A 16,219-nucleotide genomic window follows, 5' to 3' on the forward strand; every position below is an offset into this window, starting at 1 on the left:
CACACTCATAGTTGGCCAGTTTACTCACCTCCCACTTTTCCTGGTGATATCGTCTAAGTGGTCTATTAGTAATTGTCTTTTAGCTAAGACCTCGCTGCTTTCTCCACCCCTCAAGTTCATATCTGAATGGGTGTTACTATCATTCCTTGCTTTGGAAATATCTTCTTCCAATTTCTGAATCTTCCTTCTAAACTCCTTAAATGTATTGGCTGCCAAACTAATTACGCAGCCTCTTATTAAAGCCTTATAAGCATCCCAAATTACATATAATGATGCTGAGTCCTTATTAGGTTCAAAGAAAAAGACTCTTTCTTCCTTCAGGCGTGAGATAAACAGAGGATCTAAGAATAGAGTTCTATCAAATGTCCACCTTTTAGTTGAAATACCACTATACATTTGTAGCTCTTATGCAACAGCCGAATGGTCGGAGAGATGCTCCGGGATATGGGTTACAGAGATTGGATGGCTCAAAAGTCTTATATCTGTCAAAAAAAAACTCAATTCGAGAAAAATGACTGTACGTTTTTATTATGAAATGTAAAATCCAAGGGACCACCCAATTCCTTATACTTCTTCCTCCAGATGTCTATCAGACCCAGATCCTTCATTAAGATCTTAAGAAAGGAATTCATCTTTGTAGGGACATGCCTGCCCCCATTAGATCAATCTAAAAGGGGATTCAAAAGAATATTAAAATCACCTCCCATAATAATGGGGAAGTTTGATTGAGTGAGTCAAATGGCTATAAATAACATTCAAGGGTCCCTCATCATCAATATTTGGACCATAATAGCCCACAGAAGTGAACGATTCATTTTGGATTTTAATATCAGCAATGATCCACCTGCCCTTGGAATCTGCCTTAATATCCTCCAAAGTTGCTTTTGCCGAGTACTTGATAAACAAAGCTACACCTTTAGTATAGCACGTTTGTGGAGTATGAATGTCAGATTCCATCCATCTCTGTTTGACCCGAATCAAATCCCATTCATAGTATGTTAAATGGGTTCCTTGGAGAATAACTATATCATACTGAGATTGACTCAGATATTGAAGTATTCTCCTCTGTCTACTCAGAACCCTAAGGCCGTTTACATTCCATGTCAATATTCTAACAGGGACTACAGAAGAAGATATTAAGTCTTGCCTGCCATAAAAAAAAAGTTGTAAACAGCCAGCAACCTGGCTGCTCTAAAACCACTCTATATTTAGCTACAATATCTTGTACCTTAGACCAATGAGGAAGTTTTTTTGGGTTTCCCCCTATTATGCTCCCCACCCAATGCAAGTAAAAAATAAAACTACCTTTGTTTGTGCCTTCCCTTTCCCCAAGGGAACCCTCCCATAAACTAATCTGGGCCTGATAATATCACCCAGTAAAGCTTACCCTCCCCACCTCCGGAATTACATACTAAGAAAAGAAGAAAGAGTAGATTATAAGTTATCCCTGGGCTTTAATTTGCTCTATGAAAGGGCCCACCTCCTTAGGCTCTCTAAAATTAAACATCTGGTTCTTCCACATGACTTTCAAAAGAGCGGGAAATCTCATTTGTACTGTTGCGCCTAAGAATCTCAGTGTTGGAATGTACTTCCCCAGCTGCCACTGTCTGTCCTGTGTTATTTTAGAGAGATCCGATCTGATCCTAAACAACCAATATCCTTTAGTAAAAGCACCAGCCTTGAGTGCTATTGACAAAACACGATCTTTCAATAGGAAAGTTTTAAAATTGACCAAGATCCGTCTGGGAGTTTTCCTGTTTGCATTTCTTGAAAAAGGATCTCTGTGAATTCTTTGAATATCACTTTCAAGTTCCAATGAATCAATGTTCGGCATAAACTCTTTCAACAAGTCTATAAAAAAAACTCTTACTGTTATCACCCTCCACCCCCTCTGGTACATTAAGAACTTTAATGTTATTACGTCTGCTGTTATTCTCAAGAGCTTCTATTTTATCCATCGTGACTTTCTCTCCGGCTTTTAAAGTTTGAATCTCCACCTGGTTAGATTCAACTTCCTTATGCAAGGCCTCCACAGAGGCTTCCATCAAAGAAATTCTTTCTGTTAAAGCCAAAATGTTAACCTCCAAGGCTTTACAAGTGTCCTGAATTCTAGCCTGGTTCTTTTCTGATGTGGCAAACTTACTCTTAATGTCCAGAGATAGTCCCTCTAACATCCTCATCAAGTCAGAATGGTCAGAGCTTTTAGGACCCATTGAGACATTAAAAGACAATTGCGAAGGTTCATCAGTAGGACCAACGGAGTCAGTAGCACATTCTGCCAGGATCTGAGACCTATTTGAGGTTGAGATAGCAGGGTGGATCACCTGTTCAGTCGGCTCATTGTCGCATAGAGATTCCACCCTTGTTCCAGACGTTTTATCTGCCATCTCTAATATTGATATACCCCTATAAAGGGATTTTTGCTGCACCTTAAAACATGACCTAAGGGATGGAGTTATTCTCAGTTGAGATACTTCCTTTGACTGTCGTGTAGAGAGAGGTGGAGGTTTTCCAAAGGTAGAAGGGATCGTCTTAGGCACAGCTTTCCTGCCAGATTTCTTCGATATAACTCTGCTGGCGCTTGAAACTAAATGAGCTGGAGTAGCACTACTTGTAGGTTTGGGGGGATCAAATGCTTTATTCTTTAATACGTATCTGCTAGGGACTTGGTCCCCTTGCCCATTTACTATGCTGAGGACATCCGTGGCCTCAGCCGCAGGGTCATTGATTCCCACTTCAGGTATAGCCTGAGAGGCCTCTAACCTCTCTAAATTATCCTTTCCTACCCCTGTGTTTGAAAATTCTGCTGGGGTAAGGTCGATTCACTATTTGAAGCACCTTTAATGCATCTAGGGCTCATGTAGGCGGTAAGGAAGGAAACAACTTCAGTAGCCAGAAAAAGATAAAGTCAGCAATTGAATCACCCCTCAGATGTCTATATGGGGGACAAGAAAGAGTCTTATAGTATGGAGGAACCTTTTCAAAACTGCCCCCCCGTCCGGCTAGAAAAGTTAATTAGTTGGGGCGCTCGACAGCGACAAACACTGCCTGGAGTACCCCAAAAAATATTCCTGGCCGTCGCCCTTCTTTCAGCAGCTATACTACCAGCCACCTGAAACAGCCGACCCCCAGTGAAACATGGGGGTAGCTTCTGCAAACCACAGGCCAGGCTGCCACTCAGCAAAATAAATTTAAAAAAGAGCCAAAAGGAAACCTTCCAATCCAGCCCAGAGGGCAACAAGAATAACAACACTGACCGGGCAATAAAGAGAAACACCCTACCAGAATCCCCACTCAGCACAAAGTGCACAAAAAGGGCAGAGGAGACGCCAATGAATTATCACAAAGACCCCCCACAAGCAGGTTTAATACAGAATATTCTGCCCGATATCTGGAAAGCACACAAGAACCCCAGAGTCCCCAAGCCGACCCCCCCCAATCATGGCATAGGAAAACAGAAGTATCAGGGATGGCACGGGAAACAGTGCTGCCCATAGGTGGGGCGGGTAAACAAAGAGGCCTCCCTCTCAGAACCCTAACATCAAAGAATCTGTGTCAAAAAAACAAAAAAACAAAGGAATAACCAAAACACCTTACCCGAGACACCGGGAACTCCACATTGAAAGAAGAAAAAAAAGCCTTGTTCCTTAGTGTCCGAGCGTGCTTGCAAATTAAAACGGCAACGAGGAATCAAAAGAAGGTGCTGAGGGAGGCAGGCAATAACCAAAGCGGCCACAGGGGTCACCCTGCAAAGGACGACAACCCCCACCTCCACAGCACCTCCTCGGAACACCGGCATCACAGCCTCCGCCTAAGCCGACCAGCCCTGAGGAGGAAGCCTCGCCCCCTCAGCTTCCGTGCGTGAAGCAATGGTGAAAAAATTAGGAAGAAAACCAGAAAAATACCGGCCGACCGCGAGGGAAAGAAGAATGAAATATAAAAGTGGAAACCTCGTCAAAATAGGGTAGGGATATAAACTAGCCCAGGGACACCTAAAGCACAATATGCAGCATGCAAACAGGAGGAGTGGAAGTGCAGCTTACGGCAGAACTAGCCCTCCGCCATGTTCCCCAGAAGATTTGACTATTGCTATCTCAGGGTTTCCAGCAAGTAATTGTGCCCGAATTGGGTGAGATTTCCTCTGATAACTCTAAAATAGAACAGGCATTTGAAGTTTGCTTTCAGGGCTTACATACAGAAGATTTAGTTGTCTCAGAATCGCAAATTAAACGATATACCGATGATATAACACTACCCTGTCTTACAGAGAATCAAACTAGTCTGTTAAATCAGAAGATCTCGTTGATAGAACTTAAGTTGGTGATGAAACACTTAAAAAAGGGACGGGCAGCGGGTACTGATGGTATGCCTAATGAATTCTATATAGCCCTGATAGAAGAGCTAGCCCCCATACTTCTTAAATTACTGGACATGATTTTTACACATAGTTCTGAGAAACCCAAATCTTGGGATGAGGCTGCTGTCTCACTGATTTTAAAACCGAACAAAGTCCCTAGAAAGTGAGACTCATATAGGCCTATCTTCGTGCTGAATTGCGATTATAAAATCTTTGCATAAATTCCAGCAGGGAGCTTGAATCCAGTAATGGGCTTTCTGATTCACCATAACCAGAAGAGATTCATTAGGGGTTGTCAACTTCACGATTTGACTCATGAATTAATAGGTGCGATAGACATCGCCACTAAGAATAATTTACCTCTCACGACTTTTGCATTTGATGCCGCCAAGGCATTCGATTGGCCTTTCTTAACCTATCTGATACGGAAGTTCGGATTAGGAGATTAGTTTGTTAAAGCTGTTAGTAATATCTATAACACCCCCACTGATCGACTGATAATTAATGGCAATCTCTCAAATTTAATTCGGTTGGAGAGGGAACGAGACAGGGGTGTCCTCTTTCCCGACCTTTATATAGAGCCCTTGGCCTGTAGCATTAGAGTTAGTCGCACCTTTGCTTCCTTTGAGTGGGAAGGCTGGGAAAAAAAAGTAGCCTTATATGCGGACAACTTAATGGTGTTTTCTAGAGACTCCCCCGCTATCTTATCCTGTTTAGAGGAAATTCTGAAGAATTTCGGAAGGGTCTCTGGTTATTTATTAAATGCCCAAAAAACAGATATTATGACTTGAAATACACCGCCTAGCAATGTGATAACTAAACATCAAATTCGGTATTTAGGTACACAACTATCACAGAAGATGTCTGATCTCGCACAAGTAAATATTGATTTTAAAAAGAACGAAACGATTGTACTATTAAGATCTTGGGCTGGCCTTCCACTGACCTTACTAGGTCATTCTAACTTGATCAAAATGTCTATCCTGCCAAAATGTACTTTTATTTTTGATTCAATCCCTCTATATTTCAATACTTCTTCCTTGAAAGAGCTCCAGGGCCTCATAAATAGTTTCCTTTGGTCTAACAAAGGGTTCAGGATAGCATGGAGGAAGCTGCGGTGTGCAGTTGGAGGGTGGCATTGCTGCTCCTGATCTTCAATTTTATTGTTATGCCTTCCAATTGAAGAATGTAAGGTCCCTTTTGTTTAATGCTTCCTGTTTCCCGCCAATGTTTCAAGCTTTGGTTAAAAATACTCCTCAAGGTGGAGATGGTTGCCTTTTTGGTTTGGACATCCCAAATACTTTAAAAAGATTAAACTTAAGGTATTAAGATCTGCCTGTGAAGTCTGGTATGATACAAGGAAGACTCTAAAAATCTCTTATTATAGTTCGGAGGCCCCTATTTGGAACTCTCCAGGGACTCCTACCTGTTTAAAAGATTTTCTGTCAACTCCGCTGTTGGAAGAGGGTATCTTTAAGTGGGGCCAACTTTTACATGAGAATAAACTTCTTCCATGGGAAGTACTTTTCAACACCACCCATCAAAGACTCTCAAGATTTAAGTTTTACCACTTATCGAGTTGGGCTGCCAGATTAAATAACAAGGGGGAAACAAATGGAGATTATGAATTCACCTCACGGGTCCCCTTCGTCAATGTAAAGAAGTCTCGAAATGGTATTGGTTGCTGGTTAGGGGGAAGCCTCCCCTACAACCGATGGAAGAACCCTGGAGGAAAGACCTGCCTTTGTCCAACGTAACATACTTATGACAAGTATCGATGTGCACTTTATAAAATGTGGTCAAAGCTTCCCATCTTAAAAGAAACTATATGCTCACACTCCAAAGGGCATATTGGACCCCGAAGAGACTCTCTAAATTAGGAGGAAGTCGGCAGAGGGTCTGCCCGAAGTGCACCTCTGATGATGCAGATGATGTACATATGTTTTGGCAGTTTCCTTCTATCCAGGGCTTCTGGTCCAATCTTTCTGGAGAAAACTCAGAGTCCTAATCTTTCTAAATTACAAGTTTCATTTTTATTTTTATTAATTTTACTTGCAAGAAGGAAAATCTGCATAAAATGGATCTCCCCTCAATCCCCAACGATATTAGAATGGGTCTCCTCGGTGAAACGTATTCACACACTTGATCTTGTGAGTTCATCAAAAAGGAGTATTGGAATGTGGGGGATCTGGAATAAGTGGGTCAATAACCCAAGTTAAATTTTAATGTAATATTTTGAATATATAATATCCTGTAAATTTCCAATATCTATAAGGTCCAATGATTATACTTTAAGTAAGACCCTGGAAGTTATACAGCAGGCTGTGTATATTCTTCCCATGGGACGGTGGCAGCTAGTTTCGTTGGATCCCCTTCGATTTACCAACTCGGTGCCGTCACTCTATTCAGGGGATCTGAGAATAAACTTATGGCTTGCCTATAAACCTCTTACCTATTGATAAATGAGGACCAAAAAAACAAAAAAACATAATCATTGTGGATAAGTATCATGTGAGGCCACCACCAGTAATGTCAATGCAGGACCAACAGTGATGTAATGTTATTTTTTTCTACTCCGATCAGTTAAGCTTCGGCATTCCTCTGCATGGGATGCAGGATTGATTTTGGACTCTGGGATTAGGTAATTTACTAGGAGAGGCAAGCTGGCTTCAAGGGAAACTGAGAGATTTCCCACAGTCTGTGCCTCCGTTCGGCTGGTAGGGTCCCATGGAGTCAATATTATGCCAGGCACGTCTTATGAAACCATAGCCATGAGACCTTTTGGCCTTTCGAGCCACCAACATGTCGGTAATTGTCCCTGTTCAGTCTAAGCCAACCTAGTTCTGACTTTTAACTCTTGTCACTTTCAAGTCAAGTCAAGTCAAATGATCTTTATTCGGATATATTCAAAAAACATCCATAAAAGTACATGTAAATCACAACAATCATCAAGGAAACAGTAATGTCCCTAAATGCTGATCCAACAGCAAGCTCTGCCAGCTTTATGATATTTTTGCACTGCAATAACAGAGTATGATACAAGCAGGGGAATTCACGGAAAACCACAAAATTAGAGTCCACTCTTTTTCCCAAGTGACTGGAGTGGTGTGCCAAGTGGGCTACTTCCACTGTTCCATTTCATGGAAACAAATTGTTTCCTTTTCAGAATCCTTTCTCTCCCTTTTTCCGATCCAAGAGGTGAAATTGAAACCTCTACTTCCTCACTAAGTGTTATCAACTCTGCCTCAATCTCACTGTGATGGGTGATGGCAGATGAGATCGACAGCATGCTTGCCATGGGAGGCGAGAAGAGATGTGGCTCCGCGGCCAGGGCGACTGATGCTGGAATCTGGGGCTCACGGTTCGATCACCGGTGGCTGGTCAGCCCAGCACCATATGACTCTGGGCAATAGTTTGCTTAATCTTCCCGACGGCCCCCAGTGCCAGGATGCCTTTGGGTAGCTGTTTGCGCTTTACAAATACTCTATTTACATTTCGACTTTCAAGCTACCCGCTACTCCCCAACATTCAAATTCGACCTCACTGTATCACATGGATTTGTCAGACACAGCCTCAAGCACCAGAACTACTTGGAAACATGCACTACCACTGAGCTATATTTTCAGTCAGCAAAAGCAGGAAACATTTATGTGATTAAAAATACATGTATTCATACAGATGGATATAAGGACCATTATTTACACATGTTAATGCTTACGCAGATACATTTCACCATATCAGGAGACAGATGCAATCCAACGGATAATGTTAATGTGACACCCTGTTGTAAAAACGTTACCTCCTCTTTTTCTGCCACTTGAAACAATCTTGCAAACTCTCATGAACATCACATGTGCCAGGAGACAGTATACTATTTCAATACTTCTCAAAAATGCACAGGAAAAGTAGTGGAGTAAATCTTGGACTCAACGCGGTCTACTTCTCTCAAGCAGCGGTGACATAAATGCTTTTTTCTGATATATTCAATATACGTTCACCCATAATGATGATTCTGGCTCGCGGAGGCATAAAATAGACCAAGATTAAAGTGTATATTCAGCTTCTTCTATTGAGCCAACCGATGCGCTGTGCCTTTCTATAAAAAAAATGAAAAAAGAAAGCCGCCTTCAGCCTTTCCACTTTATGATGGACTGCAGAAGATTGCATCTGTTGCTCACACAGTAGATAGGAAGTTATTTTATTTTACACAAATCAGCTACTTTAAGTAAATTGAGATATATAGAATTTACCAATGAAATGCGCGATTTGATATGAATAAGGGAGGTGGTGTGTTGTAAATCAGCACTGACAGCCAAATGGGAAAATTGACAGAGCACTGTAATCACTCCCAACATCCAGTGAAGTTATTGATCCAGACCCTCTATAATCCCCTTCACATAACACAAGCAATTTCATGTAATACCTGTAATAACAGTGCATTCAAACTCAAGTAGCCATCAGAAGCTTTGTATCTAATGGTGAAGCAGGCCGCTGCTGAGTAAGTATAACTGCACAAAAACTCCAAAGGCTTTTTTTTCCTCAGCAAACGGTCTATGACAAGAGCCAGTTCAGAAGATAAACAGTTTGCAAATGCCAAGGAAAACGAGCCATTAATCCCTTGCTTGCTTGCTAAAGATGTGGCAAAGTCCTCGCGCGCTGGGAGAGAACAAAAGAGGACTGGAAGGCCCAAACCGGATATGGGGGTTGATAAACAGGCCGTGTAATCTACGTGGCATCTCTCTGATGTTAATTAGAAGGGGGAGAGGTATTTAAGCACCGGGTCATTACATCCTGCCCAGGTGTCTACCATGAAATGTTTCACTCGTTTTACAACCCCCCCTCTCGCCCTGATGGATCATTCCACGGCCTTATCAAAGGCTCGCCAGCCCCTCATTAATATATAGAGCAGGCCGCACTGTTCTATATATCATTGTCGCCTTCTTGGGTAGGGCTAATCAGTCAGCCATTATCAGTCAGTCAGCAGAAGGCAGGCAATCAGACCTGACAGCAAAGAATCATGGGAGATCAGGGAAGGTTAAATGAGGCTGACAGTTGTGATAATGATGATTATACTATAAATTAAGATGCAGCGATAAAGGAGAATAAAAGGCACAATCTGAAGCAATATTTGGTTTAACATGGCTCTCTTCTTCCAGCTACTGTTAAATGGCCATAACATTTATCACACCGCACAAGAAAGGACATTTAACTACCTTGATAAAATGGGACAGCATCAGATTGGAAACCCAACAAGTTGTGATTACGGTGTCAGGCGCTTTTCCACCAGTCGAGAAAGAGAGCGATAGCGCACCCGGTTTAATCATTCAAGCCATTATTCTGTGGAATGAAAAAAATGTGTCTATTTTAGAATTTCAGCAGACGTTAAGATAGAAAAGCAAACCGACCACACACTATGCAGCAGAGCTAAGCCCGTTTTCGATATATAAGCCAAAAATAAAAGAAAAATAGATAGCCACTCCTCCCAACTATTTCTACGATGCTCTTGTCCACCTGGTGCCCCATCAATATGTTAGTTCTGTCTTGCAGGTTCTCTAAGTCTCTATGCGGGAAAGTATTCACTGGTTTGTATCAGCTCATAAAAAGTAAATTAAAAGATGCTGTGTTTCCATGATAGCAGGGTAACATGGATATTTCATTTATAAATCCACAATAACATTGAATGGATTTTCAACATTCCAAATTCAGGTAACCTCCGGATGTGGAGCGCAAGATTACATATAACAGCAGTGCCTTTCTGATAAGATCTATAGATATGTATTTGGCTGTGGAGGTTGATAAACACGCCATAATTTTGTGACCCCCCCAAACAGTAGAAAAAAGAAGAATGCGTGGTATTTATTCAGTTAAATATCTCTGACCTGGACTAAAAGGTGGTGGGGGATCTGTAAAAGGGGTGTGACCGAGAAGTCCAAACAGGAATCTTTTAGAAGAGGCATGACACATGTAATTAAGGCTTGGCCTAAAATACATGAACTAAAATACTGTGCTTGACAGTGTTCAACCTGAGCAGTTTTTGAGAGCTTATTTTTTAGTTTTACTGTTATCCAAACAAACCACACAACGAACTTAAACACGCCAAACGTATTGGCTTTGCAAAGCTTGCTACACTTACTGTTAACCAACAACCCTGGGCGCAGTTCGCGAAGTTGCACTACGCGAAGCTATGCAAAGTGCACTTCGCACTATGCGAGCTATGCGTAGCACTTCGCGAACTGCGTAGTACCCTGTTCGCACTGTGCAAGATGTCGTTTTCAATGATTGCACAGTGCGGACAAGCATCCGGCACTGTGCAATCATTGAAAACGGCATCTTGCACAGTGCGACCTGTCGTTTTCTGCTGCTCGAGTAGATTGTTACTCAAGCGGCAGATTTCTCAACGCTGACTGGTAGTTTCTCATCGCGAGCGGTCGCGAGCATACGCGACCACTCGCAATGAGAAACCTGACCTCCTCGCGTTGAGAATCTCGCTGGGATGTTCATTTTCCATGCTCGCAATCTGCAACTTGATGTTGCTGATCGCGAACAAGGAAAAAGTCTCGCCGGGATGTCATTTTGCTTGCTCGCGGTCGGCAACTTGATGGTGAGGACCGCGAGCAAGCAAAAAATGACCGCTGCACTACGCAATGCTACGCTACGCATGTTTGCACTGTGCTACGTGCAATTCGCGTAGTGCGCAGTAGCGCAAACTACGCGAGCGTAGCGTAGTGCTTTGCCCAGGCTTATTAACCAATGTCAGGTAAATGGGTAACAACAAAGACATTGTTGTAAATAGAGTTGTAATATTTCAATAAATAAAATGAGATTCTGAAAAATTCGAGAAATATAAGATTGTGAATTAAACATTACAAAATTCTGTACAATGGGAAATATTTTCCAAAATTCTCAAGCACTCCTGTTCTCTCCTTTATTTAATTTCCTTTGCAGTCTCTCTTGGCTAGCTACTTGCACTCTTTTTCTGCCCATATCACTTTTTCACAAAACTTTCCACCAGCATGTCACACATTTTATCTGCATTCTTTTCAGGGCTCTTTTCTTTTTCTCCTTCTACATGTACTTTCTTCCTCTCTTCCATGTCAGCACCCTCCTCTTTCTTTCTCTCTCTCACACACACACGTCAACTCTGGATTTAATTGTCAGTCAATATTTTGCCAGCTATGCCCCCCTTTTTACACAATTTCACATAGAATTTAAATGACAATTTGTTCGTTCGGAACCCTGCTGTGACAGAGACCAAGTAATAGGTGAGCATGTAGTTCGAACACCATTATTAGCCAGTGACAGGAACAGTAAGAAGCTCTCACTGCCTTCAGCCTCAACGCCAGAGCTTCAGGTAATGCCCCATTATAAACACTAATCCACACCATCAACTAATCCAGACACCTTCATGTGATTCAGTTCGCAGTAAGCACCAAAGAACAGTCAATCATTGCATGAAAAACAAAATTACAGAAACAACATCTGAGAAAAGCAAATACTGTTAAGAAAAACTGGATTGTCTTAAGTGTCCACAAATTCTTTCTCATGAAAGAAATGATTGTTATTGCTTACAAAGTGAAGAACATGAATACAGGTCCGAGTAAGGACATGATTTGATGTAATTTCCTTACAAGACCGGTGGCTACCATTATGCAATATTCCTTTACTGCCACCCCACGCTGCACTCGAAAGAACATTACATCATAAAACAAAAGCAATCTAAAACAGAACATCCAGACAGTAGCAGGAGTCCATGCACTGAAAACAATCTTCCCCCTTTAAATGCTGCTCCTCACTTAGATAAGTACTTCTTTATCTTAACGAGATTTTCATCTTGCTATTGCTATTAACTTGGTTTGTTTAATGTTACTTTAGTTTCCAATCTATAGAAGCATCTTACCGTTTCTTCACAGTAATTTTGGTGTTTCTATTAACAGCAGCTTTGGGATAACATAAAATAGTATTGAGCACTAATGAGCCTGTTACAAAGCACAATGTGCAATATGTAGGTCAAACATTTGTATTTTATGTAAACAGCTCAGTGGCCTGCATATTTTGCTGCATAGATTTGTGTGTTACCTACGGGTCATAAGTTATAATTCTTTTAATATAGTTCAGTGAGTTATGAACCAACATGAAAGATCTGCATGCAAACTATAAAGCTAGGGAGTAGAAACTTACAGTTTTTCCTAAATCTATAAATAATTATTCCAACATGAGAAGGGTATCTGTGTACACAAGACCATTGGCAAGTAATGCTCAAGATGAAAGCTAAGAGTGGTTCTGACCGTGAATGATGGTCTGTTTCAGAGGAAATCTCCGATTGTGGGGATAAAAGAAGGTTTGAAAGAAGGAAGACCAAATATATTGAGTCTTTACCTTTAAAAGTGTGGGATTACACAGGATCCCTGGGTTTTACGAAACTGTCCAAGGTTTCGGATTAGATTTCTCGGAAACCCCCATTTTCAGTATACTCCTCCAAGGGAGTTGGTTTAAATGCAGATAAACAAAAAGTAGTACACAAGGAGGTAAAATCTATGAAGTTAAAGGGAGCGATTTTAGAAGTGTGCAAAGAAAGAAGAAGTTTCGTAAGTACACTCTTCCAAGTAGAGAAAAATTACAGGGTAAGAAGATCTGTTTTAAACCTAATGGATTTTAACCGATTCCTGTTGTATAGGCACTACAAGATGGAAGGGATCCATCTTTTAAGAGGCATGTTGCTGAAGAGACAATTAGTTGGTAAGTAGGATCCTAAGGATGCCTATTTTTCAATACCCATGGTAAAGGATTACCAACCTTAATTTCAGTTCACTCTGTGAAATGGACTTTATCAATTTTGTTCACTTCCATTTAGCCTTCCTTCAGGACCATGGTGCTTCACCAATGTTATGAGGGAAAGAATATTCTGTTTGTCCCAGTGTCAATCTCAATTATTATACAAAAGCCTCCAGGTAAGTCTGGTGTTAATAGTGAACACAGAGAATCTATCCTCATCCCTGCATGCTCTCTAGACATTTCTAGGGTTCACAATAGGTGCGGTAAACATGGTTCTGCTTCAGGCTTCATCTCTAAGAGAGCTTGTGGGGCTACTAGACCTACTATCCTCGTCATTTGTGGTCCGTTACACTATCGTATTTGCAAAGGATAAGGCAATAGCCCTTCTGGGAGGTTTATGGTATGGAAACAAGATATCTCTATATCAGGAGGAAAAGGAGGAACTGATTTGGTGGTTAGAAAAATGCCTGCTGTAGCCGACAATATTTGGATGTTCGCCAAACTTCATTCTGGAATTGTATGCGAGTTTAACTGGTTGGGATGCATGCAACGGGTGTAGAAAAAACTGTGGATTATGATCAAACTCAGAAACATATCATCATTTAAATTATTTGGAATTAACAGCAGCTCTTTATCCTCTCTAGAGTTTCAGGCATTGTTAACAAGGCAGAGCAGTATTATTGTAAATGATCTATGTTGGTGCGGTGGTTTATATAAATCACTTATGAGGCTCATAATCCTTGGATCTTTGTAATTTAACCAAAAAATCTTGTATTGTTTGGCTTAGAAACCAAAATCAGTCTGTGATCAGAGTAATTGCCTGGAAAGAGGAATGTGTCTGTGACTGGAATTCAATAATTTTGAGGGATTACAGCGAGTGAAGACTGAACAAGGTTTGTTTAATGGAAATTAGCTTGGTTTTGGGGTCCTCTGAAGGTAAATCCTTTTTGCTAGCAGACTAACATTTCAACTGAACAAGTATTATGGTTGGATGCGAGACCCATGAGCCCTAGTGGTGAATGCATTCATTCAGAGTTGGAAGGGAATGAAAGGTTAGGAGTTTACACCCTTCACAATAACTGAGAGAGTTCTTCAGAAGGTGAGACTAGAGAGATGCTCATTTACACTGATAACCCTGTTTTGGACTTTTCAAGCGTGTTTTCAAATGATTTTGAAACTCGCTTATGACATTCCACTTTTCTTCTTCATGTTATGGAGTGTCTGTTGAATGACGTTGGTGGAGAGGAACATTCTCTGGTACAGACAGGGACTCTGAACTATCTTGCATGGAAAGTATCAAGAAATCTTCCCAGATGTCAGGTTCCAGGAACCCTTTACTGGTATATAAGAAGTTGAAGAATTTGGTTACCTTGGTGCCTGAAACGAACATGGATCTCGTAGAAGGGTCTGTAGTTGAAGTACATATCTTCCTGATAGATCAGTTTGTAAAGAGCCTTAGTTATAGAGCTTGTCTCTACTACATGTCAGCAGTCTCTGTGGGTCACAGTCTGATTAATTGCAGGAGCATAGGGTATTATGTTTTGGTTTGTAGAGTTTATAAGCGCATCAGATTAAGAAGACCTTCTAGACCAATATATGAAACCTGTGGGATGTCAATTTGGTTCTTGTCCTTATTTACTAGATGGCCAGGTAAATGATATTTTGATTTGAAAGAATTTACAAATAAACTCGCCTCTTTTTTATGTCTAACCTTTTGTTGTTGATCTTCAGTTTTTTAGGCATATGAGGTAAGTAACAGGTGCTATGACTCCTTCAGGATAACCTTCCCTAGAGTTGACTCATACAAGAAATTGTAAGTAGTGGATTGCATGAGAGACCATGATTCTTGAATGAGTGAGTTTTGACCTGATGGTGTTGACCATTTTTTGATTTAATTTCTGAAAACTTTCTAAGCAGTTACCACCACATTTTCTATCGCAAGATGGGTGACATGTTCCATGTAGCAGACTAGTGTTAATTTGTGAAAGGTTCACGTCCATCCTCCTTGGCTACTCAAACCTTCTGAAGAGGTGAAAGTCTGAAAGGTATTATGAGAACAGACTGGTCTAATGCCAGTTGAACACATGACTGATATGGAAATAGAGGGCTACCAACATGCATAATGATAGCCTCTGGTCTTGTACTGAAATAGCGATTTTCTAAATAAATTGCCAAGAGAATCTGAATTTCATTAAAGACACAAAGGCTAACATTATCCCACCCTTCCATAGAGATCTGGTGGAATCTGTTTTCTTGATTATAACAAAAAACTGAAAAAAACATAAATTGTTAAATAAAGTATTCAGAAATTGATATATTTATATGAATGTGCAAAGTGATTATCTTTGAAATTGAAAGGGTTTATTAAAAGCTTTGTTTAGATTGAGTCTTTAACAATTCTTAAGTTTTTCATATAATAATCAATGGCACACAGATCCTGTAAGGAGTTCCAGTGTTGCTGTAAGAAGTTACACTGTTGCTGTTTATTCAATCCTCTTTTAACAAGAAAGGAGGGAACAAGTTTAGCTTTTTAAAGAGGAAGATTGTTCAGTGCATGGACTACTCAAACTGTGTGGATCGTTCTATTCTAGATTGCTTTTGTTTTATGATGTAATGTTCTTTCAAGTGCTACGTGGAGTGGCTTTAAAGGAATAATGGATATTAGAACATTGGAATGTTGGTAGCGCCATTGAAAACAATGGCGTGCTCCGGGCTTATAATGGCTGGTATAAGCCCGGAGCACCAACTTTCCAATGTGTCTTTGTTCACAGCTGTGGCTGTGAACAAAGGCTTCAGGGAGCCTGAGGGGATTTGAATCCCCTCACTCCCTGAAGGCTTTGTTTTGTTAGAACATTCTGCCCTCTAGTGGCTTTTAAAGTCCCTCTGCTTTGTTAAAGTCCCTCGCCTTCGGCTCGGGCCTTTAACAATGCAGCGGGCCTTTAATAGCCGGTATAGCCCGCTACGGCGGGCTATAAGGCTATAATGTTAGCCTCCGTGTCTTTAATGAAATTCAGATTCTATTGGCATTTCATTTGGAGATTCACTATTCTTTTAAGTAACTGGTATTGATGACTAGCAGGATCTGCTCTA

The sequence above is a fragment of the Triturus cristatus genome, chromosome 8 (assembly GCF_964204655.1).
Source record: "Triturus cristatus chromosome 8, aTriCri1.1, whole genome shotgun sequence".
NCBI lineage: Eukaryota > Metazoa > Chordata > Amphibia > Caudata > Salamandridae > Triturus > Triturus cristatus.